Source organism: Schistocerca gregaria, chromosome 1 (genome assembly GCF_023897955.1).
Source record: "Schistocerca gregaria isolate iqSchGreg1 chromosome 1, iqSchGreg1.2, whole genome shotgun sequence".
Classification (NCBI taxonomy): domain Eukaryota; kingdom Metazoa; phylum Arthropoda; class Insecta; order Orthoptera; family Acrididae; genus Schistocerca; species Schistocerca gregaria.
The window spans coordinates 493,305,741-493,332,807 of record NC_064920.1 but is presented as its reverse complement, the minus strand read 5'-3'; positions in this window follow the sequence as shown (position 1 = coordinate 493,332,807).

The window sequence follows — 27,067 nt, the reverse complement described above, 5'->3', positions numbered from 1 at the left end:
CGATTGAAATTCTCTAACGCTATAGATACAGCAATAAGGAATAGCGCAGTAGGCAGCACAGTTGAAGAGGAATGGACATCTCTAAAAAGGGCCATCACTGAAGTTGGAAAGGAAAACATAGGTACAAAGAAGGTAGCTGCGAAGAAACCATGGGTAACAGAAGAAATACTTCAGTTGATTGATGAAAGAAGGAAGTACAAACATTTTCCGGGAAAATCAGGAATACAGAAATACAAGTCGCTGAGGAATGAAATATATAGGAAGTGCAGGGAAGCTAAGACGAAATGGCTGCAGGAAAACTGTGAAGACATCGAAAAAGATATGATTGTCGGGAGGATAGACTCAGCATACAGGAAAGTCAAAACAACCTTTGGTGACATTAGAAGCAACGGTCATAACATTAAGAGTGCAACGGGAATTCCACTGTTAAATGCAGAGGAGAGAGCAGATAGGTGGAAAGAATATATTGAAAGCCTCTATGAGGGTGAAGTTTTGTCTGATGTGATAGAAGAAGAAACAGAAGTCGATTTAGAAGAGATAGGGTATCCAGTATTAGAATCGGAATTTAAAACAGCTTTGGAGAACTTATGGGCAAATAAGGCAGAAGGGATAGATAACATTCCATCAGAATTTCTAAAATCATTAGGGGAAGTGGCAACAAAACGACTATTCACGTTGGTGTGTAGAATATATGAGTCTGGCGACGTACCATCTGACTTTCGGAAAAGCATCATCCACACAATTCCGAAGACGGTGTAAGAGGTCCATAATTAAAGAATTTGTTGCCAGCGCACTCGAGCTGATGTAACTTCGATGTATTGCTCACGCGCTGCCTGCGATATGTAATCTAGAAGAGAATCTGAGACCAAAGAGCTGTATTGACTGCAGTAGGAGTAAGTTGTTGCTAGCGAGCAGTGGTGTCTGGTGAATCGTGTTGGCTGGGCCGGTCGTGTGCAGCGATGGCGGAGCCTGGGCGTTGTAGGATAAGGTAAAAGCAGCCTCGCGCATATGTAGTATTGTTACATCAAGTCCCATGTAAACGTTTAAAAAAATCTGTTAATAATAATCTTTCTCATTTATCTGCAGAAGAACAAACAATTAATCCGACAGAGGTCATTTCTGCATCACGTAACATAAACTGCCATTCCACATTGTTCAGCGATACGTACGTACACAATTATAATACACCAGACGAAGCTGACTATGACGTTATGCAGATGATTTGTGATAAAGTAAAACAAAGCAGCGCAAATACAGACGTCGAACGTACTCAACTACGCAAAATTCTTTTACAACAAGCTCCAGTTTTTGACAACGTCCCTGGTACTAAGTCCGGTTTCATGTATGAATTTCAAGTTAAACAGCACGACACATTTAAAGCTAAACATTATCCCATTCCATATATTCACAGAGAACAGGTTAAGAAAGAATTGCAAGCTATGCTTGACCAAGGTATTATTGAACCAGCAGTTAGTCCGTACATAAACCCGCTCCATATAGTTAAGAAAAAGGATGGCTCACTTCGCCTTGTACTTGATTCGCGTCACAACAGTGACATTATTATTAATGAAACAGATCGTTCACAGACACTAGAAGAACTTCTACAGAAATTTTATGGTACTGCGGTTTATTCAACATTAGATTTGATTTCGGGATTTTGGCAAATTCAGCTCCATCCGAACTGCAGAAAGTACACAGCATTTCTCTGTTTTGGAGACTGTTATCAATTTTGTAAATTACTGTTCGGTTTAACAATTTCTTCAGCTGGGTTTATTCGCGATTTGAATACTATACTTCCGACAGAATTAAAAGACAGAATCACAACGTATGTAGACGACATTCTTATTGCAGAAGCTAACTGGTCTGAACATAATCTGATTCTGTAACAACTGTTGCAAACTTTTCGTGCACAAGGACTCACTGTTAATCTTAGCAAATCACACTTTGGAAAAACTTCTATAAAATTTCTTGAACATGTAATTTCAGCCGAAGGCAAAGCGTCTGACCCGGAAAAACTTCAAGGCTTACGTGACATTACTGTTCCAACGACAAAGAAACAATTACGCAGCTTTCTGGGATTAATTAACTTTCTCCGTAAATTTATTCATTACTCTGCTTTAGACGCCCCTAGATTATGCCAACTGACGGGTAAAAACACTATTTGGTCCTGGGATAGCCAAGCGCAGTCTGAATTTGTCAATATGAAACAAGCTTTGTTGAACGCACCACTTTCATCACACCCAGATCTCACTAGAAATTTTTCCAATGCCACTGACAGTTCTAACACAGCTTTAGGCGTACACATTTTTCAGGAAATTGAAGAAGACGGTAATACAATAATTAAAAACATCGTCTTTGTAAGTCGCATTCTGTCACCTGCTGAACGCAATTATTCTGTTACAGAACTTGAAATATTATGTGTTGTATGGGCATTTACCCGATTTAGGCATTTTCTTTACGGATGACATACTACCGTTTACACAGACCACAGAGCTATCCAGTTTTTACTTTCCGCTAAATTCACACTTGACAGATTAAGCAGATGGAAACTTTATTTACAGGAATTTAATTTTACAATTACGTTAGCATTAGAAACCATTACACGGTACGCAATAACATTCTGTTCCGCGGCTCTCACCCTGACGGCAACAACTGGTTATTATGCATTCCTGACGAACTTGTTAACAAATTAATTTGGTATACTCATTTAAGTTACGCACATTATGGAGCCAAAAAATGTTTTCTTATACTGAGACAGAACTGTTATTTTGCCAACATGGAGAAACGTATTCGACGAGTTTGTCCTTATGATATCTCAACATCTTGACTATTCTACATTTTTTTGCTACTACATTATGATACTGTGTGTACATTTTATGCACATAAAACTGTCTATGTTTTTGACCTAATATGTTTTCTGTCATGCTGTGCTGTATGCTTAATTATATCACTAGAAACAAGTTTTCATTTAATGAGAATGTGATTAAATGCAAGTTATTAATCCTTATTCATCATTTTTCAGAAAGCAATACCGTGTAAAAGATATGAATTAAACAACCACAGTGGTTTACTATGAAATGGAAATTTTACCAGCAGAATGAAGGAACGAAAATGCAATATCTTGTCATGAAGAGTAAATGGATCAGAATTAACAAGCATTAACCAGAATATACTGTACACATCATATGATAGCACTCTTGACTAATTATTTTTCTTTCAGAATACAAGGCGATTGATGCAGACTGTCAGACAGAACTACAGATGTTAATTTTAGTGATGAAATATGCTAGAAGTAAGAAACTCTATACTATATGAAGTAATGAATGATAATGAATAGTTGTATGAAGTAAATGGTAATATGAAAATGCATAATGAAGTGTCTATTTTTTGCAGATGATAATAAATGATGATGAGTAGTTATTTGAAGAATATGCTAATATGAATAATGAGAAGTAGTAGAAATGAGAACAGCAAGAAACTTGACATCAGGATTGATGGTCACGAAGTCAATGAAGTTAAGGAATTCTGCTACCTAGGCAGTAAAATAACCAATGGCGGACGGAGCAAGGAAGACATCAAAAGCAGACTCGCTATGGCAAAAAAGGCATTTCTGGCCAAGAGAAGTCTACTAATATCAAATACCGGCCTTAAGTTGAGGAAGAAATTTCTGAGCATGTACGTCTGGAGTATAGGATTGTATGGTAGTGAAACCTAGACTGTGGGAAAACCGGAACAGAAGAGAATCGAAGCATTTGAGATGTGGTGCTATAGACGAATGTTGAAAATTAGGTGGACTGATAAGGTAAGGAATGAGGAAGTTCTACGCAGAATCGGAGAGGAAAGGAATATGTGGAAAACACTGATAAGGAGAAGGGACAGGATGATAGGACATCTGCTAAGACATGAGGGAATGACTTCCATGGTACTAGAGGGAGCTGTAGAGGGCAAAAACTGTAGAGGAAGACAGAGATTGGAATACGTCAAGCAAATAATTGAGGACGTAGGTAGCAAGTGCTACTCTGAGATGAAGAGGTTAGCATAGGAAAGGAATTTGTAGCGGGCCGCATCAAACCAGTCAGTAGACTGATGACAAAAAAAAAAACCTAAGGACATCACACACATCTATGTTTGAGGCAGGGTTCGAACCTGCGACCGTAGCGGTCGCGCGGTTCCAGACTGTAGCGCCTAGAGCCGCTCGGTCACTCAGGCCGGCTCAACAGTTATGAACTGGACATCCTCCATATAACTTTGTCCTGAGTACCGCCCTTCTTTTGCTTGTAACTTCTTCCTCTCTTCACGTCTCTTAGCATTCCAAACGTTCTTCTTTCTCTCTCTCTCTCTCTCTCTCTCTCTCTCTCTCTCTCTCTCTCTTTCCTTCTACTTTTCTCTCCACGATTCTCGGTAGAGCACAAGTCCTATGTTATATTTGTCCCATCCAAAATGTTTTCCTGTTCTATACTATCTTCTTGAAGTTTCTCTCCTACCCTTTCCAACACCTCCTTGTTTCTCATTCTTTCGATCCATTTCACTTTCTACGCTCTTTTCCATAGCCACGTTTCAGAACGTTCTAAAGATTTTCGTTCTTTTCAGAACATAAGACACCACATTCAACACAAAAGATTTGGCGAAATTCTTCCGAAGTGTAATGGGAAAGCTCTTGTCTGTCTTTCTTTCACTCTCCCGAAAGCTCTCTTTCTCATGGAGAGTTTGCATCTCACTTCCTCTGTACAACTTCCACTATAAGCTATCAAGCATCTCAAACACTGAAATGACTGAATCTCTTCTAAAGCTGTTTCATCTAGTGATTTATTAATGGTGTCATTTTTTCCGATTCTCAAGACTTCGGTCTTGCCGGTATTCACTTTCATTCCGCACTTACAATATCCTCTACCGTTACCTGGAGCACTTCTTCCCCTTGTCCTAGCAGTCATATCGCCAGCGTACTTGATGGTTTTTATCCGTTCTCCTCTTACTACGAGTCCTTTTGCTTTCTCCAAGACCTTGTAACACACAAAAGCCCGTCACTCACTCTTTTAACGCCCACCTCTCCCGTTTCATCTTCTTCTACTCGAAATACCACTTTCCGTCCCATATATAGTTGCTTTATCAACATTCTATTCTTCCAACGTGTACTAGCAGCTTTCAGGATTTTCTACGACATACACCATGCCGTGGTAAATTGTGAAATATTGGGAAAAAACAGCCAAACATTTCTCGCTGACAACAATAATAATGTCATTACTTAATTCGCAGCAATGTAAGCTGTGTTCTTACATCCAAGCCGAACCACATCCTTGAAAAAAAGTGACCAATATCTGTGGCAGCCAAAGTTAAATGTGAAGGCATAGCTCTTCTTATTTCTGTAGTGTACATACACTAAAGAGACAAATAAACTGGTACACCTGCCTAACATCGTGTAAGGACCCCGCGAGCACGCAGAAGTGCCTAACACGACCTGGCATGGACTCGACTAATGTCTGAATTAGTAGTGGACGGAATTGACTCCATGAATCCTGCAGTGGTGTCCGTAAGTCCGTAAGAATACGAGGGGGGGGGGGGGGGGGGAGATCTCCTCTGAACAGGACGTTGCAAGGCGTCTTAGATATGCTCAATGATGTTCGTGTCTGTAAAGTTTGGTGGCCAGTGAAAGTGTTTAAGCTCAGAAGACTGTTACTGGAGCCACTCTGTAGCAGTTCTGGACGTGTGGGGCGTCGTATTGTCCTGCTAGAATTGTCCATGTCCATCGGAATGCTCAATGGACATGAATAGATGCACTTTATCAGACAGGATGCTTATGTATGTGTCACCCGTCAGAATCGTATGTAAACGTATGAGGGGTCCGATTTCACTCCAACTGCACACGCCCAACGCCATTACAGAGCCTCCACCAGTTTGAACAGTCCCCTGCGGACATGCAGGGTCCATGGATTCAAGAGGTTGTCTCCATATCCGTACACGTCCATCCGCTCGATAAAATTTGAAACGATACTCGTCCGACAAGGCAGCATGTTTCCAGTCATCGACAGCCCAACGTCGTTGTTGACGGGCCCAGGTGAGGCGTGAAGCTTCGTGCCGTGCAGTCATAAAGGGCTCTTCGCCTCCAAAAGCCCATATAGATGATCTTTCGTTGAATGGTTCACACGCTGACACTTGTTGATGGCTCAATATTGAAATCTGCAGTAAGCTGCGGAAGGGTTGCACTTCTGTCACGTTGAACGATTCTCTTCAGTAGTAGTTGGTCCCGTTCTTGCAGGATCTTTTTCTGGCCGCAAAGTTGTCGGAGATTTAATGTTTTATCGGATTTCTGATATACACGACACACTTGCGAAATGGTCTTGCGGGAAAATCCCCACTTCATCGCTGCCTCGGAGATGCTGCGTCCCATCGCTCGTGCACTGACTATAACACCACTGGCAAACTCACTTAAAGCTTGATAGCCTGTCATTGTAGCAGCAGTAACCGATCTAACAACTGCGCCAGACACTTGTTCTCTTATAAAGGCGTTGCCGACGGCAGCGCCGTATTCTGCCTGTTTATCTGTCTCTATATTCGAATACTCATGCGTATACCAGTTTTTTAGGCGCTTCAATGTATGTTCATCATTCCGTGTGTTCGCTCTACGAAAAAGGTGTTATAATTGGCTGTCTATAATCCGTTCATCATAAGAATAAACCTGATGTAAACAAACACAAACTCTATGACTAGTCAAAAGATGTAGCACACGTACAATGGTGTTGTTACACTCTTGGAAGTAGGTCCTACTTATGTATTAGATAACTTATTACTACGTTACGTTAAATGAAACTTTAAGATATTCAAATGTATTAACAGCCATCAACGTTTTTCGTAATCACTATGCTATGTAATTTTTATTTGAAAAATAGTGTACAGTCACAGTCTCTGCAGCGTTGTGCTCTGGTTGTCGCGCTGTGAATGCGCAGTATTAAAATGGCTGAGGCTGCTTTCTGTTCCGTAGTGAAACACTCTCGTGGAACACGGTTAAACAGTGACGAGGAATAGGCCGTAGATGAAGATGAAATGGCAGATATGATACTGCGTGAAGAGTTTGACGGAGCAGTGAAAGACCTAAGTCGAAACAAGGTCCCGGGAGTAGACAACAATCCATTAGAACTACTGCCAGTCCTGACAAAACTCTACCATCTGGTGAGCAAAATGTGTGAGACAGGCGAAATACCCTCAGACATCAAGAAGAATATAATAATTCCAGTCCCAAAGAAAGCAGGTGTTGACACATGTGAAAATTACCGAACTATCAGTTTAATAAGTCACAGCTGCAAAATACTAACGCGAATTATTTACAGACGAATGGAAAAACTGGTACAAGCGGACCTTGGGGAAGATCAGTTTCGATTCCGCAGAAATGTTGGAACATGTGAGGCAATACTAACCTTACGACTTATCTTAGAAGAAAGATTAAGAAAAGGCAAACCTAGGTTTCTAGCATTTGTAGCCTTAGAGAAAGCTTTTGACAATGTTAACTGAAATACTCTCTTTCAAATTCTGAAGGTGGCAGGGGTAAAATACAGGGAGCGAAAGGATATTTACAATTTGTACAGAACCCAGATGGCAGTTATAAGAGTCTAGGGGCATGAAAGGGAAGCAGTGGTTGGGAAGGGAGTGAGACAGGGTTGTAGCTGTATCCGATGTTATTCAATCTGTATATTGAGCAAGCAGTAAAGTAAATATAAGAAATATTCGGAGTAGGTATTAAAATCCATGGAAAAGAAATGAAAACTTTAAGGTTTGCCGATGACATTGTAATTCTGTCAGAGACAGCAAAGGACTTGGAAGAGCAGTTGAACGGAATGGACAGTGTCTTGAAAGGAGGATATAAGACGAACACCAACAAAAGCAAAACGTGGGTAATGGAATGTAGTCGAGTTAACTCGGGTGATGCTGAGGGAATTAGATTAGGGAATTAGACACTTAAAGTAGTAAAGGAGTTTTGCTATTTGGGGAGCAAAATAACTGATGGTGGTCGAAGTAGATAGGATATAAAATGTAGACTGGCAGTGGCAAGAATAGCGTTTCTGAAGAAGAGAGATTTGTTAACATCAAGTATAGATTTAAGTGTAGGAAGTCGTTTCTGAAAGTATTTGTATGGAGTGTAGCCATGTATGGAAGTGAAACATGGACGAAAATTAGTTTAGACAAGAAGAGAATCGAAGCTTTAGAAACGAATATGTACCCCACGCAACTGATATGGAGCTCAGATGCGGAACTTGACCCTAGAAGTAACAACACTGTTAAGGTGCCAGACGTCCTGAAACTACTGCACGCAGCTTTTTCACACGTAACAGCACGTCACTGCCGAACCCTGGCGCCATATAGAGCGGCTCGTCATAAAAGAAGAAGAGAAAATGCTGCTCCTGGTTGACTTCGTGGATTCTGCTGCTGATAGGATCGTTCTCACCGTAGCAGGTGCCACTTCCAGAACTTAAATGTACTGTAAGGGAGGAGCTAAGAGATTACCAGCCGACTGACTGTAAGTAATACCTTCAGTGGCTTCAGCATTTAGCTTTACGGTGAAATCCTTCAGTACTCTCTTACGTTCCACACAGCTTATGCGGTTCGGCCCCCGGTGGACCCCCCAGGGAACGTCTCACACCAGACGAGTGTTACACATGATATCTTGCGAACCATGGATGAAGGGTATCTGACGGTTGCCATATTCCTTGACTTCCGGAAAGCGTTTGACTCGGTGCCCCACTGCAGACTCCTAACTAAGGTACGAGCATATGGGATTGGTTCCCAAATATGTCAGAATCTCGAAGACTTCTTAAGCACGTTGTCCTCGATAGTGAGTGTTCATCGGAAGTGAGGGTATCATCTGGAGTGCCCCAGAGAAGTGTGGTAGGTGCGCTGTTGTTTTCTATCTACATAAGTGATCTTTTGGACAGGGTGGATAGCAATGTGCGGCTGTTTTCTGATGATGCTGTGGTGTACGGGAAGGTGTCGTCGTTGAGTGACTGAAGGAGGATACAAGATGACTTGGACAGGATTTGTGATTGGTGTAAGGACTGGCAGCTGACTCTAAATATAGATAAATGTAAATTAATGCAGATGAATAGGGAAAAGAATCCTGTAATGTTTGAATACTCCATTTGTAGTGTAGCGCTTGACACAGTCACGTCGATTAAATATTTGGGCGTAACATTGCAGAGAGATATGAAGAGGGACAAGCATGTAATGGCAGTTGTGGGGAAGGCGCATAGTCGTCTTCGGTTCATTGGTAGAATTTTGGGAAGATGTGGTTCATCTGTAAAGGAGACCGCTTATAAAACATTAATACGGCCTATCCTTGAGTACTGCTCGAGCGTTTGGAATCCTATCAGGTCGGATTGAGGCACTACGTAGAAGCAATTCAGAGGCGGGTTGCTAGATTTGTTACTGGTAGGTTTGATCATCACGCGAGTGTTACGGAAATGTTTCAGGAACTCGGGTGGGAGTCTATAGAGGAAAGGAGGCGTTCTTTTCGTGAATCGCTACTGAGTAAATTTAGAGAAGCAGCATTTGAGGCTGACTGCAGTACAATTTTACTGCCGCCAACATACATTTCGCGGAAAGACCACAAATATAAGATAATCTCAGTACAATTTTACTGCCGCCAACTTACATTTCGCGGAAAGACCACAAATATAAGATAAGAGAGATTAGGGATCGTACAGAGGCTTATAGGCAGTCATTTTTCCCTCTTTCTATTTGGGAGTGGAACAGGGACAGAAGATGCTAGTTGTGGTACGAGGTACCCTCCGCCACGCACCGTATGGTGGATTGCGGAGCATGTATGTAGATGTAGATTTAGATGAAAAATTACCCTGTGGCTAAATCAGGAACTTTCATCATTCTTGTTTTTAATTACAGTAGTGCGTTAGCTAAAGTGCCCGCCCGGTTTGCCGTGCGGTCTAACGCACGGCTTTCCGGACAGGAAGGAGCGCCTGGTCGCCGGCACGAATCCGCCCGGCGGATTTGTGTCGAGGTCCGGTGAACCGGTCAGTCTGTGGATGATTTTTAGGCGGTTTTCCATCTGCCTCGGCGAATGCGGGCTGGTTCCCCTTAATCCGCCTCAGTTACACTATGTCGGAGATTGCTGCGCAAACACTGTCTCCATGTACGCGTACACCACGATTACTCTACCACGCAAACATGGTTGTTACTCTCGTCCGGTGTGAGATGTTCCCTGGGGGGGGGGTCCACCGGCGGCCGAACCGCACAATAACCCTGGGCTCGGTGTGGGGCGGCGGAGGCGAGAAGTGGACTGCGGTAGTCGTCGTGGGGTTGTGGACCACTGCGGCTGCGGCGGGGAGAGAGCCACTCGGTCGTTTCCAGGTCCCCGGTTAGCACACAATACAATACAACACGTTAGCTAAAAACGATAACTTGTTGCGGTTTTGGTCTAGTCGTCTAAGGAGCGTATTATGGGAGATTTGCGTTTATTATTTCATTCTGCTTAAAAATTCAATGACATTGCTCCTCTGCTCGTCGCTTTTACGTGTGAATTGCGAGTGGCCACGTCACTGCAGGCTAGCTGTACCAACTGACCGGCCAGTGCTCTCCAAGTTAAATGCGCCGGTAAAGCCGTTTTCCCGTATTGTCGCTAAGTCGATGTGCGCGTAACGCACAGCAGAAAACGTACCCTTATTATCGTACTTGACGGTACTCGAGGCAGCTTGGCTACAGTCTCATGTGAAACAGAAATTCAATGAGTACACAGTGTAATGTTTACAACAGGTTTATTGTTATGATAAACGGATTACGGATCACCTCTGCTGTGCTCGCTGTAATTGGCTGACTAGTTCACGTGTCATGTGCTCGCATATGACTGGCTGATAGCGGCACATGCCAGAGCTGCCATTTTAATTCCAGTCTTTCACAAGCTAACGGACCGTATCTAGTAGATATCGTATTCATGCTCGCATATTTCAAAAATATGCAGTTTCAATCATCTAATCCGTAGGACGCAAACCACTATTAAACTCTCAGCCCCACAGAAGTTGCTGCGGAATTTTACGAAAGACATAAACAATATCCTTTTGTTAAAACGCGCGCGATGGCCAGATCCAAAAAATGGCTGTGAGCACTTAACTGCTGAGGCCATCAGTCCCCTAGAGCTTACTTAAACCTAACTAACCTAAGGACGTTACACACATCCATTCCCAAGGCAGGATTCGAAACTGCGACCGTTGCGGTGGCGCGGCTCCAGACTGTAGCGCCTAGAACCGCTCGGCCACACCGGCCGGCGCCAGATCCTGAAAGGGCCTAAAGAATTAAAGTGTGGTCACAAAAAGTGGTATTCCCTCTCTGTAAAATAGGGCAGTACCGGTAGATAGTTCAGGAACATCAGTAAAGAAAGTAGATAAGTCGAGAATATAACACTTCTTGCAAAAATATCACTTCTGCATTTGAATCGTAAATTAACTGTCGCAGCTCCGCAATTCGAAGATCGAAACTAATGCTGTTCACATTCATTCCATAGCAAAGACAACGGATGAATTTGAATCTGAAGTACTGGATCCCTTTCTTCCATCACCTTTAGGTTTTTTATCATTTTTTTAGTCTTTCTGGGGGGGGGGGGGGTGCGGGTTGGTGGTCCTGTGGAAATACGGTGTTGTGTGCAGAGGAAAAACCACGTTCTTCCTCAGTTGCGACTCCTGAGCATGATCGAAACGAAGACTGGCGGTATTTCTTTCACCGTCACCACATGTTCCACTGGCAAACTTTCGGCTTTCTGAGTCTAATAATATGCACTTGTGTCAATCAGGGGCGGTGGCAAGTGGGGGGGGGGGGGCTGTGGCTATAGCCCCCCCCTTAAAGGAGTACCATTTTATACTGGATAAAATGACTTCAGAAATCAGCGAATATATTACTTCAACAGATTCAATCTTTTTTTATAATTATGTAGCAATATGGGCTGCAATGTATTTCAAACACATTTTAACAAAAGAATAAGAGAAGCAAACAGCTTACTATCTAAACCAATAAATAACATTTAACTTAAAATGGGCAACTTATTATTTATTAATATCCACTGGATGTATATTAATGTACCACTTACAATAATCACGAATGCTAAATTTGCCAGGTATGCCTACCAATACTTAAATTACTAACCCCAGACAAAAACTTCAAAATAGCTGGACATCTGCGTCAAATCGTATTATTTTCCCGGGCACATACATTCTGTAGACGCGATGCAGTGCTGGCAACGCCAGCGGGTGCGCGCCACCTATCGACCAGTAAATATAAACTACACACGTGAGTTACAGGAATTTGTGAAAGCGCCTAATAGGGACGTTCATGTTGAAACATAGTACGCCTTTGTAGTAAGGAATATGAACGTAAATTAAGACTGTTTTAATACAGCTCAATGAGTAGAAGGCAGATGATATTTAAATTATTCAGTTCTCTGACGAGCGGGGCAACGTCGCGGTGTATACTATCGCCGATTGTTGGCGGCTTCTCATTATCTCTATAAAGAAGTAAGGAAAATACACGGTGTTCCAAAACGATCTTTACAACTTTGATCATAGATATTTAAGAAACGTGATAAAAGGCGATGGTTCATTTATATATACATAAATTTAAAGGGCAGCCTCCGATATTAAATTTCAAAAACCAACCAAAAATTGATATGATAACCAAAAAGTCCGAAAGAGAAAGTAAATAAAATAAATCACACCTGGAAACTAAGTGTAAAATTCATGTAACGGCTGCAGACGAGTGAAGAAACCGACTGCACGAAAAAACAATCGACTGACCAATCGATTGTTAAAAACAGTCAGTTGTCCTTCCAACGCTTCCACGTGCTGTCAGCTAACACTTGTTTTCCGAGTACGATTATTGATATTACTGAAGTGTGTAACTGAGTAGTGTGACCGAAATAATAGTGTATTAGAGATTGGAGTGAGCGTTTAAAGACGTTACTGCAATGAATCGCAAGCTAACGGATTATTTTGGCAAACCTGAGCTTAGGGCCAAAAACTCTCGTAAGGAATCTGAAGCTTGCGCTATAGAACTGGAACTGTCACAGGCATGTGCATCTAGAGACTACAATTTCAACAACACAAAACAATTGGTAAAAGTCGTATCTTTTTCATTTTTGAAATACCACTTCTTTCATGTTACTGAAATTTTTTACTAGTAGTTATTAGTTTAATTACGTAGGATTAGCGCTATTATGTTTAATCGATAACTAATGATAAGAATACGACTGCTTGAAAACATAAAAAATGAGGTCAATTTTTAAAGACGCCATTCGTCTATAAAGAGTTAAAATATTTTCTGCACAAACCAGCATTATTTAATTATATTCTACTGAAAAGTAACACTTTATTGTTGTATTCCTTTTTTACTAAAGCTGGCCATCCATATTTTTGCTATTAATAACATCGACAAAATTTGTAAGATGTGAGATGGTGGTTGTTCATTCTATGACTGAGGTCAGAACTGTGTATGCTGTAATGACATTTGTTTAATGTTGCAAACTTTTCAGAGATATACCCGCTTTTACACAGTTTACAATGTGACAATGTTAAGACAGTTGTGAAATGACGCATCTTGTCCTCTGAAATTTAAGTAATCCTAAACACAACAATATTAAATTTTAACTAGAGGTTTCTTTACAAAATTAATCTTACAGTTACGGTATGATGTTGGTTAGTACTACGATAAAACATCCGATTCCGTTTCAAAGTTAGGTTCTACTTCGGATGACAATCAAGTTTACGGAGGATGGTTAGTTTTGCGACAAGTTGAGCAAAAGATTACCCAAAGTCGCTCGAGTTTACAGTGAACACAAGCTGGAGAACAATAAGTATTTACCGTTGCTATCATATGAATGGACGCTTTCTGCCTCTGAAATTCCTATAAAAGCTTATTAAACGTTTGCTGAATTTTTCCCTATGTTTCTCGTTATGCCAGAAAATAAGTACTCATTCCTAGTTTTGGAATATGGCAATATACACGCGCATGGCTGGAGCACCTTGCATATTATAATGCCCTCTCAGTACTCTCAAGAACAATTAATTAACTCTCTCGTTCGTTCCTCCGCTGTTGGAGCTAATTCCTAGCTAGACGTCAGCCGCTGTGAACGCAGTGTTCACACAAATTTCACCTCTGTGTCGTACAGAGCGTTATGTTCCCCGTTCTGCTCTTGACGCCTGGTCAGTGAAGAGTCCTCGAAAATTTCCGTCTTGTCTTTCTCGTAGCCGAACTGTCTCCACTCCTGGGATCTTTCATTCTCCGTGTCACGGCTCTCTTCGACCAATAGGGTCAGAGTCACCTGGTCGGTCGGTCGTTGACCTGACTTGGGACGCGCCCTGTGGTGTGGCCTTCACCTCTCCTCGCGATTGCTTCCAAATCAAAACGTTTTTCCTCGCTTGTCTCACCTTCTGCTCATAGACATGCATTACATGATACTGTCGATTGAGTGTCATCACTTTTGCATTACATACTTACAGGCAAATTTGCTCATTACCGCCAAATTAAGTTAGATGTCATATTCACCTTCTACGATATATAAGGCTCTTATGTAAGGTGCTAAATTGACCTTCATTTATTCTGTCACCTTACAAATTATTCAAAGCTTTCTTTCTCAACAAGATCTACCAACTTTCTGTAATAGTCTATAAACACGTGAGAGCATTTCTGAAGTTTCTAAAAGCTTTTCAAACTACTAGAAGAAAGCTTACAGGCCCGCAGTAAATAATGTGATGCGGAATCTTTCGTGGTTTTGCTGTTATTAATCTGACTGTGACCGACTGACGGCGCAGAGCGACATAGGAAGAGCTGTTAAAGGCGCCTTACGTGATTATGAGAAGCTTAAGTTTATAAAGAATACTTGGAAGCCTCCTGCAAACTTTTCTTTCCCTACTCAATTAGAAGGGAAGAAAAACCGAAGATTTAAGCAAGAATGGATGAGCCAGTACAAATGGCTTTCATACAGTAAAATGTTGCGTGGTGGATTTTGTACTGTATGTGTTCTGTTTTCTGCTCCAGGTGCCGGAATCGGCTCCAAGGTACTTATTACAGCTTTCGATTATTCTAAATAACTGAAACCTTTATCTGGCTTGGTAAAAAACGTATATACCTTGGAGGTGTCGTTTTTAAATGGAAACACTTCAGATACAAAAACATAATTATTCAAATAGTTTTCAGGCTTGCTTTCCCAGCAAAAATTTCTATGTTGCAAACTTTTCAAGTGCGTGCAAGGTTTGGTGTATGCGCTATTTTTTCTTTACTTAATTCTTTACCTAATACATTTTTAATTCATTTTTATAGGCGTTGAAAACACTGGTGAAAGAACCATTGGTCAAATACAAGAAGGCTACGGAAGATCTTCGTCATCATGCAAACACAAAATATCACAAATTTTCCATGGAGAAGGCTGTAGAGTTCACAAAGTGTATGGAATCAAGTAAAAAAAGTATTGCCGTTGTCCTCGATACCAAGAAATCTTCAGTTATTGAAGAAAACCGGAAACGCTTGAGGCCTATTATGAAGACTATAGTCCTGTGTGCTAGAAATAACCTATCCTTACGGGGACATCGTGATCATGGTTTAAGTCCTCAGCTAAAAGAAGAAAAAACTGATGATCTTCTAGAGGGAAAACATGGAGTGTTGCAGAGTCTTTTGGCTTTTCGTATGGATGCTGGAGATGAAGATTTAAAACATCATTTCAGTACATGTGGCCGAAACAGTTCTATGATAAGTAACACAGTCCAAAACGAAGTCTTACATTGCATTGGTGACGCTATTCGCTCCTCAATATCGAGGCATGTGATAAAGGCTAAATTTTTTAGCATTATATGTGATGAAACAATTGATATCACCACTAAGAAGCAGATAACATTTTGTGTTAGGTACATTGACGTAGAGACCTTTGTTTCCAAATAAGACTTTCTGGGTTTTACTGAGCTTAAATCAGCTACTGGCACTTCGATTGCAGAAGCCGTCGATGAAGAACTCAAGACACTGGGGCTGGGCTATCAATATCTTTGTGGACAGGGCTATGATGGCGGCTCAAACATAACTGTGAGATTTAAAGGCGTTCAAGCTCTTATTTTAAGTAAACAATCGTTGGCTATTTATACCCACTGTTTTAGCCACTCTTTGAACTTGTGCATTTCTAAGTCTTGTGATACTCCAGTAGTTAGAAATGTGATGGGAATTCTAGGATCAGTTTCAGCATTCTTGTCTGCCTCTGCAAGCAGAAAAAGTTCCCTAGTGGAAGTTATATCTCGACTACCGTTCACGGAGTCAAAGAAAACAAAGTTGAAGGCAATGTGTCCAACAAGATTGGTGGAAAGACACGATAGCCTTATTACTTTCAAGGAGCTATTTGTCCCGGTTGTGACCTTGCTTGGCGAGCTTTCAAGTAGTCGTGAAACCAACGCAGAAACGGCTAGTAAAGGTTGCATGTTTAGTTCTGCTGTCCGAAGAGGAGACTTCGTAGTAGCGTTAGCAACAGCAGCATATTGCTTCTCTTTAACTCTAAGACTAAGCGAACAGCTCCAAAGTCCTAAAATAGATTTAAAAACTGCCTTAAATCATGTCAATGATATGCTTGAAGTGTTCAACAATATAAGGACGGATTCGGAAATAGAATTCGGAAGTGTTTTTGAAGACGCTGTTAGAAATAGAATTCGGAAGTGTTTTTGAAGACGCTGTTAACTGGCAGAAGATACTGGAAGTGTAATAGCAATGCCAAGAACTATTTCAGCACAAACCAAAAGAGACAACGATCCTGCTTCAAACGCCGAGGAATACATCATGCGAATAGTATTTTTACCTGTTGTGGATCGTTTTATTGCCGAGTTAGAAACAAGATTTTCGCACCATATTACCACTTGAAGGACTTATTCCTGCATACTGTTTAAAATACAGTGAGGATGAAGTGATCCAGGCATCCGAGAAATATGAACAGTTTTTGGAGAGTTCTTCGCTTTTAATGAAAGGAGAACTGAAACTATGGAAGAAAAAGTGGGTTGATGAAAGTAAAAGACCTGAAACAGTAACTGAAGCATTAAAGAACTGTGACAAGCAGTTTTTCCCAAATGTACATGTTTTACTCCAAATATTTGGGTCTATTCCTGTCACCACAAGCACTCCTGAACGAAGCTCTCTACTTTGAGACGAATAAAGACTTATTTGCGTAACACAATGGGGAATATGAGATTAAATGGATTGGCTCTTGCAAATATCCATAAAGAAAGAGATATAGACATTGAAAATCTCATTGACATATTCAGTAAAAAGAAACAGAGGCGAATGATCATGACAAATTGGGCAGAAGACGGAAATATACAGTGAATTTTGTTACAGATTTTTTTAATATTCATGTCAAGTTCAAGTGTCTACATTCATGTCACCTTCTGTATCCAGAAAATTAATGAAAACTTATTTGTTGTAAGTCGACCTTTTTCATGGTTTATGTAATTTGTAAAATCTCCCATGTGAAAATAAGTTTCTTTTATGTTGAACTCCAAAACAGTTACCAAAAACTGCTTTAAGCAACACCAAATTTTACCAATTTGTCGGCGGAGGAACCCAACTCTTCTTTTGTTAAGAGATATTCCACTCCCCCAATCCCTTCCCCCTCCCTCCAATTAGCCCCCCCCCCCCCTTGACCAACTTCTAGAACCGCCCCTTGTATCAATCGTATAACCGCGGCTGCTGGCACGAATTATGTCGATGTTAAATTAATTGCTAATTCCTTTGAACATCACTTGATAATTTAGGATCAACGGTGGTCTGAGGAATGCTTTCCTCATCGTGCGCCGCAGAAGAAGGTTAGGAATAGGTTACAGATTCAGGGATGCTCGGCACGTTCGTCGGTATAGTACGGATCTCGAGAACACGTCTATCCTCATGCGACTCAGAAGATGTGGTCTCCGTGTCGGGTGACACATCGGAGGGGATGGTGGATGTTTTCGAATCTTGAACAGCATGGTCTTAGGCGCTGCAATCATGGACTGTATGGCCCGTCCCGGCGGAGGTTCGAGTTCTCCCTCGGCCATGGGTATGTGTGTTTGTCCTTAGGATCATTTAGGTTAAGTAGTGTGTATGCTTAGGGACTGACGACCTTAGCAGTTAAGTCCCATAAGATTTCACACACATTTGAACATTTTTTGAACAGCAGCTGACATACTATCATACGGTCCAAACTCGTTGTGGAGAGAGGCATCCCCCAACCGAGTCTTTCCAGCAGGGCGCAGAAGGGAAGAGTAATCGCCTGACTCTTCCCCATCTTAGGTCTGTCTATGCTTGTTTTGAATATGGCAGCAATGCGAAAGCTACAGCGGCAGAGCCCCTATGTGAGATTAACGGAACGAATTCACTATATCCATCAAACAATGGCTTGCGTTACTCCTCAGGATGGTGGTTAGGAACAATAACTGTCACTTGGGGGGGGGGGGGGGGGGCGAGATCCGCTGAAATTGGGGTTTTACAAAATTCAATGTGGTTTTTAAGAGCCCGACACGACACGGGCAATTTGTGAGGAATGTCCACTCACATTACATACAGAATAGATACTTGCTTATCCTGTACAAATTATATGCACCAGGTATCTTGCAAATGAGAAGGGACATGAAACTTCCTGACAGATTAAAACTGTGTGCTCTACCGAGACTCGAACTCGGGACCTTTGCCTTTCGCGGGCAAGTACTCTATCAACTGAGCTACCCAAGAACGACTCACACCCGGTCCTCACAGCTTAACTTCTGCCAGTGTCTCGTCTCCTACCTTCCAAACTTTACAGAAGCTCTCCTCTCAGGAAGTTTCATATCAGTGCACACTCCGCTGCAGAGTGAAAATGTCATTCTGGAAACATCCCCCAGGCTGTGGCTAAGCCGTGTCTCCGCAATATCCTTTCTTTCAGGAGTGCTAGTTCTGCAAGGTTCGCAGGAGAGCTTCTGTAAAGTTTGGAAGGTAAGCGACGAGATACTGGCAGCAGTAAAGCTGTGAGACCGGGCGTGAGTCGTGCATCGGTAGTTCAGATGATAGAGCACTTGCCTGCGAAAGGCAAAGGTCCTGAGCTCGTGCCTCGGTCGGGCACACAGTTTTAATCTGTCAGGAGGTTTCATATCAGCGCACACTCCGCTGCAGAGTGAAAATGTCATTCTGAGAAGGGGCATTCCCTTTTACCAACATGTCTACGGGATCAAACACCGCTATAAACTTGTAAACGATTTGAGCAGACCAGTGTCCCCGCCGTATATGATGTATGCCCCAAACTGAAGCCGGAAGGTTTTGAGGAAACTCTCAGCATCATCGCACAGTAGATTAAACACCATGACGTTATTATATTCCACTCTGCATTTACCAAATAATCACACTATTAGAACCATCTCAATGAACGAAAGGATCTTGCTCTCTGTGGCGCAAAAGGAGCCTGTCTACCTGAAGCGGGTCTAGAAATTTGGCATAAAATACCTACAGTTCAGAATCGAAGTAAGTCGTGTGAACTTGCTCTGGAATTACATTACTAGTGTTTACAAGTCTACGAACGTGGCTGCACAGGCCGCGTGGACTTGTCAAAACTGAAACTGACGGTACCTGTAGGTGAATGGACGACATCACGGTGCAAGACAACGCCGCGATAAAACTGAGTCACAAACAGGAGACGTTGAGAGACAAAAAATGATGCGACGCACGCAAGGGAAACAAGGAAGCCCTCGTTGCGCTACGGCATAGAGGGAACAGACAGAACCTACTGGTGCGAAGCAGGATTGTGAAACGCGCCAAGCCACTGTGCCGCCTGCGTCAGCTACTGCCGAGTATCTGCCCGCCCTGGGGCGCGCTTAGGGCCTCTCTCACCCCTAACTCACGCTACATTCTGAGTTGGTGGTCTAGCCCTTTATTTGGCAGTGTTGCTCTCAAGAAACATCAAATTTACGTTGGTCTTATGGGACAACAAACACTTCCCAGTGACTTTTACTGGCATTGTTGCCTCCAGGCAACGTTCCTTTACACACTGCGAATACCAGTTGTTGTAATAGTTCAAGGTTTTCCATACGAGATGGCAATTTGTGCAGTGATGTTACAGAGATCTCCTCGTGTGAGCAACAGGGGTGTCTTATTTTGGTTCTGAAAGAGTGGATTTCAATAAATTGGCAGTGATCTTAGCAGATTTTCTTCAAGAAGTACCCAGAGGTGAGTTTACAGCAGAAATATTTCAATCTAATATTGTTTTGAATTACGTAAATAGTATAAAACTTTTATGTTGCCTGTGAGCAACATTGCCCATAGTTGGGACATGTGTCATTAGTATATTACATATGCATACGGCTGATATTCAAAACAATAAAATCTGACACTTGCAAGCTCATTTTGTCGTGTCCAACCACTCTCAACAGTAAAATGATGGGACAGCAATGAAAAAAGAAGAACTAATGTGTCCTGTCCCAGTATTGTACGTCAGTACAACAGGCACATGGGAGGAGTTGATCTTGCTGGTATGATGATAGAGCTCTACAGAGAACCAATGAAAACTAGGTGTTGGTACATGAGATTGTTTGGATTTATGCTAGATCTGAGTGTTGTAAATGCCTGGCTGGTATTTCGAAAAGAATCTCTGGACCAGAAGACCTCACTAAAGTCATTCAGGGCAGGTATTGCCAATGGTTTGATGTTTTCAGGGGAAAGGAAGGTAGGAAGGCCCTCAATAGACATAACACAACCACAAAAGAAGAAGAGAAAGCCAATAGCTCCGACTGTTACACGAGATGTCCGATTTGATAATATGGAGCATTGGCCTCTATACGGTCCCAAGGCTCGTTGTCGTTATTGTCCATCTGGATTTTCTACAGTCATGCCTTCAAAATGCAATCTAATGTTGTGCTTCGTTCCAAAGAGGAACTGTTTCCAAAAATTCCATTGCAAGAAGAGCTAGAAGGGAAAATGAAACAGTTCTATTACCCCACAGGAATGCATAAATGTGTTTATAAATTAAATTATTCACGTACAGGAAACCATTTGCTTGAGGTTATTGGCAAACACCTTTTTTCTATAATATATATAAATGTGGTCTACCGCTGGCAATGTTGCTTGTAAGCAACATTTCGTAATTTTCATAATTTTTGTCAAAAATTTCTAAAACTAACTGAATTGTATTTCTTTAAGCATAATAAATAAATATAAGCACTGAAAAAATTTTGTGTGTTTATTTTCACCATTTGTCAAATAAAGGGCTAGCTAAACATTGCTTCTATCTACGAGGACACACATTTGTGCGGAGATTTAAGCTGAGCATCTCGATAGGAATACGGAAAACTACTTTTGGTAACGTTTTCAATAACGCCGATGTTCACTCCGTCATTCTCATGATGGCTTGCGGAAACTTGTATTTCAAAAAACGCCTTTATTCGCTGAAGTGCTATTTTCGAGCTGTGTTTGTTAATCGTTTACATAGGGTGTTTGAAGAAAGTGTCATCTATTCCTACAGGAGGCGGTGTGGGCTAGTACTTTAAATGATATCAAAGTTTTTAAATAAAAACAATCCGGTATTGTAAGCATGTTATTAAAATTTTAAAATTTACTCATCAAATGACCGGTTTCGATAGTGGTTCAAAAAATGGTTCTAAGCACTATGGGACTTAACAGATGAGGTCATCAGTCCCCTAGAACTTGGAACTACTTAAATCTAACTAACCTAAGGACATGACACACATCCATGCCCGAGGCAGGATTCGAACCTGCGACCGTAGCGGCCACGCGGTTCCAGACTCAAGCGCCTACAACCGCTCGGCCACCACGGCCGGCCTCGATAGTGGTACGATCATCTTCAGGCCATTAAAACTCTATGAAAAGGGTAATACAAACTTTCAGAAGACAAGACTTAGGTATAAACTAATTTAGATAATAAAACTAATTTAAAGTGCACTTCCATATCTACCAGTGAGGAAGGTTGGAGAGCGAGTGCTGAGACGCGGTCCGCAGTGTGGCGCCGATCCAAGTCCAAACTGTTCGCTCGTGCCTCGTTGCCATGACAACCAGTTGTTTTCGTGATGCCAAGCTGTATACAAACACTTAAGATGATTTGTGACTGCTTGTCAGACATTTTATAATATTTTATTGCCTTTATTTATTTGGTGGGCCAATAGCCACCCAACGCTAAATCCTGTGATTTTGCTGATTGAATATGAAACAGTTCAATTATGTCTCATTGCCCAGGTAACCTACTGTCGTTTATATGATGCCATGCTTTATACATTCGTACTGTTGCTTGTGCATATTTCACTGTATATGATCTGTCAATCAACAAGAAGCAATATATCGTCTTAGTTCTTGTTTCCAAAATAGCTGTTTACATCTTAGTCATTTCTGTTATTGCCACTTCTTATAATTGGAAAATATTAAATACTCATGTGTACTTAATCGTACATATTTTATTAAATTGACAAAGGAATGTATAAACCGTATTTCTGTTTATAATCTTACAGATAAAATTCTGGTTTACGAAATTTTACTTCCATATTGTCTTATATCAAGTATTTTGATATATCAGGTATTTACATCTTGGATGGCCTCGTACAGTCATATACGATGGCGAAGCATTTCCTCTTTATTTTAGCTTGTGTCAGGCTATCACAGAGTCCATAATATCGTTGATCAATAACGATATGTATCGATTCAGGTGTCATCTCCTAGGTAATCATCTCTGGGCTACATATAGGTATTACAACCTCCTAGAACGAAACGCCGTATGTTACGAAATATTTATTCTCTGTTATAATTTGCAACAGCTCATATGCGATCCTAGACTGTTTTTATTTAAAAACTTTTATTTTGATTTTGATCGCTGTTTTCCCAGGAACAGTTTTTCGAAGGATACTCATAACGATATGTCCGGAAATCAATACCTTTTGAGATATTTGCCATTTGTTCTTAGCGAGTAACGCCCATGTTATTTACAAATTAGGCATCTACAGAAAAGATAGCATAGTAACTTATCACTACACGCATGTATGGGTAAATAAATGCAAATCCTCGCGCATCACGGAGGTGAGTCATCAGGATTGTTTCACTGTCAATGCATGGATAGGTACTGACTGTGACAGATCATTTTACCAAAACACTGTGCATCTACGATTGCTGTGGAATGATATGCAGGAGTTGTTGGAGAATGTTACACTTACATGAATACAATGCAGCACAAACCCATTTTCTACGTAACGTGCGACAGTGTCTCACCGCAAAGTATCATTATCTATAGATTGCGCGAGGAGATCCGGTAACATCGCTGCCCCGTTCATAGGATCTGAATCCGTCTGATTTCCGTCAATGAGAACATTTAATGGCATTGATGAGTGACTAACCTATAGATAATGTGCAGATGTGATAAGAGAGCCTGAGCTATGCTCGTGAGACAGTCCTACTGAAGCCAGGCGTATTTGAAAGAATGCGTGCTTCACTGACAAGACGGGCTGAAAGACGTGTCAACATGAGGGGTAACAACATGCAGCAGTCTCTGTATCGTCTGCTTCTGTCTGACAAGCAGAAAGGAATGAGAGGACAGATTGGATCATATCTCAATAGGCATTGGCTACCCGCCGTATTATAACGGGGACTTTTCTTCTAGTTTCAACGAATACTTTTTTTTAGGAATATGTGACACCTCTTTAACACCCTATACGTCAAATATCTTACAGCAATTGTCAACGCAAAGCTTTCTATAACAGACTTTCTTTACAGCTGCTGAAGACTGCCTACAGAGGGATACTGAAATGGCAAACAGAGGAGTCCTGTTACGTTATAAAGCGTGATATCACGCCATCTGGTAGGTTTTGGGGCTGCCACCAATTCTCCAGACTGCTCCGTTTCCGAGATGTAAGCAAAAAACTTAAGAAAGTCCCATATTTTCCAGTTTTTACCCATTTACAGACCGAAAATTTGGTGAAACTTACAACATTCGGATTCAGTTTCCTCGAAAACATATAGTAAGAGCGTGAAAAAACTTCTACAAAACTTTTCGCTATTTGATCTTTCAGAGCACCATTTGTACGTCCAGTGTTCTGTAGCTTGTAGAAATTGTATGAATATGTCTCCTTATTAATGAACTGTTCGATTTAAGTTGCTTTTTGGTGATATTTTCTTTCAACGAACATTTGTCGGATGTTGCCGTTCATCAGCGGTATCTGTTTTATACAAATTTGTAGTGCATAAATTGTAATTTTATATATCTGTGATTTTTCAATTCATTGTAATTTGACTTTCCTGATATGTATTCGTCTCTAGCATATCCCAGTGACAATATTTCATTAACGATCACGTAATAATACAATTATATCATTTATATATACTTATACATAATCGGTATAGGCAGTCTTTAAGATACACACGCAGTTGTCGTTGGCAATCCCTATTCTTGCAAAGATTATTTTTGGTATACATCATACAATCCACATAATGCTACTTCTAATCTGTAATACCTTTGTTAGCAGAACAAAACAATAACTTTTCGTTTGAGCATACTAACTCATTTTTCGATAACTTTTTGTTTTTTAGGTCGATCTGTTCTTTTTAAAAAATGCTGGGATATTTCGTCATCATTGTGAAAATTTTCATTTCTTCCTAAATGCTTAGTAAATAAAAAGAAAATAAAAAAAGGTCTGAAGAACATCTGAACCAAACTGGTATGAACCTGTTTTCATTTAGTGGACACGTGAAAGAACAAAACCACCCTGTCATTGTCAAGACAGAATGACTGTCAGTCCTACATATCACCGAAAAAGTCAGTTTCCTAAATATTTTGGAGGAAATGGACATTTTCACATAGGTCTATACAACGAAACACACTGACATTATTTTAAACAAACAGACCGATGTAAAAAACCTAAAAATCACTACAAATTTTGTTAGTATGTAGACAAAATTAAAATAGCACTTTTAAAAACGAAAAATCGTCTGTATTATTTACCAAATTTCGTTACGATTTGTTCTATACCAGTAAAAAACACATGTAGCCCATTTCATTGACTCTGCTGGTGTAATTTACGTGTTAACGTGCACTTGGCGTCCAAACCAATGATGTGGTTCAGCCTTTGTATGCATATGACGCTTGATGAATTGAAACATCACTGTTTTCGTAGTTATAATTGCATATTACGGAATTGGGTCATATACAAGCACAGTAGACCCTCAAATTAAATGGCACATTGTTGTTTCCACACCTCGCCCACACACACGAAGTCACCCTCTCTCAGAATCTTCAAAACCGAGGAGATATTTTATGTGGTGCATCACTTAAAATCCAAATTTTCGTGACGCGCAAGAATAACTACGAAATCAATAATGCCTCGTGCCATCAAGCTCCATTTCAGGGGAAAGAAAGTAATCCATCATGTTCTGCAGTAGAAACATGTAACCGACATTACTGAATGACTAATAAAACCAATGTACTTTAAACATCTCAAATATCTAAAAAAAAAACTCTTACTGTCTTTTTGGGACGATGGCAGCACTCAACGCAGCGCTGCACGAAAACAGATAGAAATGTACAGTTAACTCATTAATTTATCTAGTTTCGTTGTTTTATACAATTTAACTACTTCTAGCGCCTATGCTGACTCTGGGGTTAGTGCCTACTTCAGAAACAACGCCACCAGACGTCACTAAGTATTTCAGCGTTTCTGGAAAACAGTTCGTAAATAAAAAGCCTATTCACACAGGAACAATCTGTGAATAATTAAAAAACATGCGTATTTGAGTTGGCTACTATTGAGCGAAGTCATCAGCAGATGTAATTTTAATACAGAATGCATGAATATTTTGCAGTTGTATGTATGAATGTTAGTTCCACATCTTCTCCTAAACCACTTACCCGATGTTATTCAAACTTGGAACACGTGTCACTTACTGTCTGTAAAGAATCGCTGTAGAGGTAAGAATCACCTACCTATCAAAGTGGTGCTAGTGAAAAGGAAGTATAGCCCACGATGAGCGAATACCAACAGTTTATTCATCCAATATATGAGAATGAGAGCAGTTAATGACTTGCAACAACCTTTAAAAGTAATTTCAAACTTGTACGATACTTTTTCTCACTGGCAAGCCCCACAAATTGGTGAAAGGAAAATTTTTTGTCACTAACTAAATTACGTTGTTCATCAATAAAACTGCCACATCAGGCATGACGTTTCGCGTTATTTCCTCTTTACTGCTAACTGTATTCGTGACGTGCTTTGCAAATAGTATTCACATATAGTACTAAAAGTGTCTACTAAACTACATTATTTTACGACTCATAGTTCAGGAGATACATATCGTGAAAAACACAAATGCTTGAAAAACTATCTCATCCTAAACCCCTGGATCGATTTAAACTTGGTACACATATAACTTACTATCTGAAAAGAAATAATGTGTGGGTAAGAACCAGCAATTTCCCATTAGGCTGGGGATGTTATCGTGGAGAGAGAACAGTTGAAGGAAGAGTGGACAGACGGAGGGGGAGAAGGACAGAGAGGGCGAGGAGGAGATAGGGAGGAGGAGATAGAAGGGTTGAGGAGGAGATAGAGGGGGCAGGAGTAGATAGATTTAGAGGTGAGAGGAGAAAATGGACAGAAGTAGATAGGGCAGGGACGATCAGATGGACAGATTGAGTGGGAAGGAGCTAATCGACAGAGGAAGAGGAGAGTAGCAGATGAAAACAGAGAGAGGGACAGGGGTAGATGGGCAGTGTGACGATTGGAGCAGGTGGACAGAGTGGCAGAGGGGAAAAGAAGAGCAATACAATGGGTGGCGAAGGAGATGGACAGAAAATGAGGGAAGGAAGAGATGGACCAATAGAACTGCAGCCAACGGTGAGTATCCAGCTAATATTGAGTAAAAATAAATCACAGCATCTTAAATGGCACTTGAGTGCGGCATTTGCGAATTATGTGACAGGATTAGAGATTGATCACAAAGATTTATTCTTATGAACAGAGTGCATTTGGATCTATTTTATTCAAACAGAATTTACAAATTTCCGGTTGCAAGAATCTCAGAACGATTACGACGGAGTTAAAACAGCGGTCGCTACGAGACAAACGGTAATGGTAGG